We start from the raw sequence: 5,975 nt of genomic DNA, 5'->3' as shown, positions 1-5,975 counted from the left end.
CTAGCAATATTAGTAGAAGTAGCAGTAGTAATAGTAGTGGTAGTTGTAGTAGTAGCAATATCAGTAGTAGTAGTAGTAGTAGTAGTAGTAGAAGTATTAGCAATAGTAGTAGTAGCAGTAATAGTAGTAGCAATATAATAGTAAAAGTAGTAGTAGTAGTAATGATAGCAGTGGTGGTAGTACCAGCAGCAGCAACAGTAGTAGTAGTAGTACTACTACTAGTAGCAGTAGTGTTAGTAATAGTAGTAGTTTTAATAGTAGTAGTAGTAGCAGCAATACCAGCAGCAGTAACAATAGTAGTGGTAGCAGTAGTACTGTAATAGTAGTGGTAATAGTAGTGGTTGTAGTGGAAGGAGCAATAATAATCCTACTACTACTACTGCTACTAATGGTAATGATGATAAGGACGATGATGATGATAATAATGATAATAATGATGATGATGTTAATAATGAATATAATGATAGTTATAATGATAGTAATGATAATGATGATGAAAATAATGATAATGATAATAATAATAATAATAATAATAGTGAAAATAATAATAATAATGATGATAATAAGAGTAATAATAGTAATGATAATGATAATAATAATAATTATAATAATAATAATAATAATAATAATGATAATGATAATGATAATAATAATGATAATAATAATAATAATAATAATAATAATAATGGCAATAATAACCACAGTAGTAATAAAAGTAACAATAAATGTTGATAACAATGATGATAATTACGATAATAATATTGATGATGATAATGATAATAATAATCATGATAATACTGATAGTAATGATATTAATAATAATAATAATGAGAATAATAATAATGATACTAATAACAACAACAATAATAATAATAATAATAATAATAATAATAATAATAATAATAATAACAATAATAATAATAACGTTAATAATAATAGTAATAATATAACTGAAAACAATAATAATAATAATGATAATAATAATAATGATAATAATAATAAGAAGAATAGTAATAATAATAATAATAATAATAATAATAATAATAATAATGATAATAATAAAAGTAATAATGTTACTGAAAACAATAATAATGATAATGATTATAGTAATAATATTAATGATAATAATAAAAATAATGATAATAATAATGATAAAAAACGATGACGATAAAAATAATGATAATGATAATAAAAACCAAAACAATAACAATAATAATTATAATAATAACAACAACAACAACAACAACAATAATAATGTTAATAATAATAATAATAATAATAATAATAATAATAATAATAATAATAATGATAATTATGATAATGATTATAACCGTAATAATGATAATAACGATCATGATGATGATGATAACAACAGCAATGATGATGATGATGATGATGATAATAATAATAATAATAATAATAATAATAATAACAATAATAATAATAATAATAATAATAACAATAGTAATAATATTATTAATAATAATACGTAAAATAATGACGATGATAGTAATATCAATAATAATAACAATAATAATAATAATAATAATAATAATAATAATAATAATAACAATAATGAAAATAATAATAATAATAATAATAATAACAATAATAATGATGACAATAATAATATTGATGATAATGATGATAATAATGATAAAAATAATAATTATAATATTAATAGCAATAATAATAATAATAAAAATAATAACAATAATAATAATTATCATAATATAATAATAACAACAGCAACAACAACAACAACTATAATAATCATAATGATCATAATAATGATAACAATAATAATAATGATTATCATTGTTGCCAGTCTGAATGTATCTTCTTTATCTTTATCAAATTCATAAATAATCATAAAGTTGCTATAACAATAATTCTTAGCTTTGTTATCATCAAAATCACTATGTCTTTATTTATCATGTTATATGTATGACTGCTTGCCTGTGCTTGTATGTATGTATGGATTCATGTGTCTGTATACATATCTGCTGTCTGTATTTGCTGTACATACACCTTTATAATATCTACCTATCTACTAAAGTTATTTGTCCACCCCCCTTGGTATATATATTCTTAAACGAGTATCTGCACACACACACACACACACACACACACACACACACACACACACACACACACACACACACACACACACACACACAGGTACAGGGACAGGGACAGACTTACTGACTTACTTGCGTAACTCCAAATGCAATATGCTTATTGTGCACAAAAAGACTAGAGAGTGCATTTGTGTCGAGTAAGGCTTTGGTGAATAGGACTGGGCAAGAGGAGGGTGACATAACGCAGCCGCATGCGACCGACCGCAGGTAAAAATACTGAAAGACTGAAGGATGAAAAGCGGGAAGAGTGGCGTGCAAGGCGTGTCGCAATGTGTGTCTTAAGGGAGGCAAGGACAGCGACAGGGGAAGGGGAAGGGAAGCAGGTGCGGCAAGGAAGGCTGCTGTATACGTGACGTGTGCGGCACTCTACGCCGAGGGAGGGATCCCAGGCCTGCAGCCGCCGCCACCGCCGCCGCCACGCCGCGCACAGGAGAGAGTGCCGCAAAATGTAGGTTACTGAGAGAACATCGTCAGCCGCGGCCCTTCGCCTCCCTGCTTCCCTCAGTGTGGCCCACGACGCAAGGCGGGAGGGAAGTACGTCATCGCTCAGCCCTCCGAGCTCAGTGACGCCAACTCTCCTCGCGGGAGTGTACTTGAGTACCTTCAGTACATGTAATTTTAGAGAGAGTGAAGATCTATTTGTGCATTTCTTTCGCACTCGGAAGCAAGAACCGTTGGACGGCCTTCAGCTCGCACAGAAAACGGGATCCACGCGGGATCCTCTCCGACTGTCCTTGACCGTGACTCGGGCGGGAGTGGTAGTGTGCTAGTGACACCGGCGGTACCAGCCCCTGGGAGTGCCAGCTCAGAGCCTCGGTAAAACTGGAGGACAATTCGTTGGTGAAGGAAACCCATGAAGAGCCGTGTTGAAAATCAAACTGTCCTGAAAACGCATGTCTCCAGGTTTACTAAGGAGCTGAAAATGTCGTCTATGTGCCTTTGCAGCGTATGATGTGTGAACCGAAGCCACGTATCAGACAGGGAAGGCAATGATGTTGTTCGAGGTTTCTCCCCACGACAAGAAAAAACACAGCTGTTGATCTGGTCTGTTTCCGCTCCCTGAGCGACGTTCCTTTCGCTCTGCGAGGTCTGTGCCGCCATCTGCTGGCTTTCCTGGGAAATCTAGGATTCCAGAAGCTCGTCAGAACCCAGGCCTCAGACCCTAGACCCTCGATCCTTTCGCTTCTACTCTGACCAGCACCGGTGTCGGAAGCAAGGTCGCGGTTGCAACTGCACTGGAAACGCCAGGATAGAAAGTCTCGCATTCTCAACGTCGGGGTAAAAGGAATTTCCTCTTTAGAAGGATAACAAGGCCCGACCGCCAGCGGCACCCGTTGACCATCCTCCAACCTCTCTCGCTCTTATCCTCCCGATCACCCCTCCCCCCCTCTCCTTTCCTCAAAGCAATCCGCCCCTTGCCAATCCTCGCTCGTCCTTCTCGTCACCGTTTGGACCTCCCTCTCCTTCCCCCCAACCCCAGCCCAGCCTAACCCCCGAAGCCCACACCTCCCCCCCTTTGCCTCCTCCCCCCTCCACCCCCTGGAGAGAGAGAGGCGAGAGGAAGTCACTTTCTCTCTCGCTGTCCTGAGTCCGGGTACGCGAGGGAGTGCGAGCGTAGTCGTGTCCGAGCTGTGAGCCGAAGAGCCGGTGTAGCGCAGACCGTGCGAGCGTGTGGCGGTATCGGTTGTGGCGAAGTTGTGAAATTGTTCCTGTATCTCATTCTTCTAATAACTTTTGTGCTTTGAAAGGGAAGAAAGATACTTTAAGAAGTATCCATGCATTTTTTAACTTACTAAAATCTTCACAGATTTTATTGTTTATTTGAAATTGGAAAAGAAACAGCGGTTACAGCGGAGGCTATGATTCTTACATGAAGATGGCCTCGAAGTGGAGATTTTGTGCGAATAGTTATGCAATAGTTGTTGGTGAAAAATCGGCAGTTTCTGAGAGAAACCCTATAGCAGACATTTCTGGACTTTAGACTCTTAAATTCTTAAGAACAGTAAGAAAGAAGAGTAAGTGAACGGTAGAGGAAACAGACGAAAGCCAGACATACCAAGAGAGAAAGGAAAGAAAACAAGGAAAGGAAACCAAAGAAAAGGAGAGAGAGAAAGAGAAGAAATCGAAGCACCAACTCCGGAACCCCGACCTAGGATTCGAAGCCTCACGCCTCTTCCTCGCCGAAGCCAAGGAAACGAGCCTCCACCATGGCGCTGGCCCACATCATCAACTCCATCCCCATCGCCACCGACGTCTTCACCGCGACCCTGTGGTTCTTCCCCGCCCTCCTCGCCGCCATCGCCTACTACAAGTACGACGAGATCGACCCGGAGTCTAGGCCGATCAACAGAGAGAGGCTGTTCAAGGAGTACGACTTTATCATAGGTGAGTACGACCTCGTCTTAATTTTTTTGTCATGTTTATTTGGTTATTTTGTTTCTATTTTATTCAGTTTTCCCTTTTTTCGTTTTTGTCTCTCATTCTCTGGTGACGGGAATAATTTGTATGTATATGTATACATATATATGATTATGTAGATATATATATGTATTGTATATATTTATATGTATGAATATATTATGTATGTATGTATGTATGTGTGTATATGAATGTATATGTTTGCATGTATATATATATATGTATGTAAACATATATGTATTTATACATATATACTGATATGTATGATTTTCTTTTTAATTTTTAAGTATGCATCCATATAAATATGTATGATTGTGTAATAGGATTCGTTAGGAAGGGTTACAGCCATATATTCTTTGATTATATTTAATAGGCTAAACGAAAAGCGACTCGCAATAACTCTTAAATAACATAAAAAAAAATAATATGAAACCTAAAACGGGATGGTTCAACCTAAATGAACAACGAAAGGAACTACTTAACACCCTTAATGATTTCCTGGCCTCTCCTTTTTCCTGTTTCCCTTTTCCTTTCACTTACAAACTCGCTTTTAGGCCTATCTTGCATTCGAAGTATTCGTTACTGTCTTCTTGCTGGTGGTGAGGATGATTATGATTTGGATCAGAATAGTAAGTATGATTTCATGGGATGAAACGGTGTTGATATAATGATGGTGTTAATGACATACTATTTACCATAATTAAGATATACATATATATTACATATATGTATATATATTTATATTTACATTATATATATGCAGAAAAGATTTGAAGATATCTCCCGCAGTTTCCAAGGTCTTGCTCCCACCCCGGCCCGTCCCTTCCCCCTCCTCTTGAGAACACGTGCGAGGTATTTTCACGCCCTTACCCTCCCTCAGTCCCGCCCACGTCACAGCCCACGCCCATCCCATGCCCACGCCCGTCCAATGCCCACGCCCACTATTGTTTCCCTCGTGAGCTTATCTATTGTGCTTCGTAAATTAAGGGTTGGTTTGCTTACCTTAAAGCGTCGTTCTCATTAGCATGGAGACTGCATTGTTGTCTCTCGTGAATAAATAATCAGTTACCTGAGGAAATGAGTTAACACTTTAATTGTTCTCATGTAAATGCCTTATCAGTGCCTAGGTAGAGAATACCGGCGTTTGCCCTGGAATACGTGGACAGGTATTGTAACAGTGATATATATATATATATATATATATATATATATATATATATATATATATGTATATTTATATATATATGTATATATATAATGTATTTATATAATTAATGATGATGATAATGATAATGATGACGACGACGACGACAATATCAATAAGCAAAAAATGTAATAATAACAACAACAACAGCATTATCAGCAACAACTAAATAACATGGCTGTCAACAAGAGCAAGAGCTAAATAGCACAAAT

The sequence above is a fragment of the Penaeus chinensis genome, chromosome 10 (assembly GCF_019202785.1).
Source record: "Penaeus chinensis breed Huanghai No. 1 chromosome 10, ASM1920278v2, whole genome shotgun sequence".
Classification (NCBI taxonomy): Eukaryota; Metazoa; Arthropoda; class Malacostraca; order Decapoda; family Penaeidae; genus Penaeus; species Penaeus chinensis.
The sequence above is the reverse complement of the archived record's forward strand: the minus strand, read 5'-3'. Positions refer to the sequence as shown.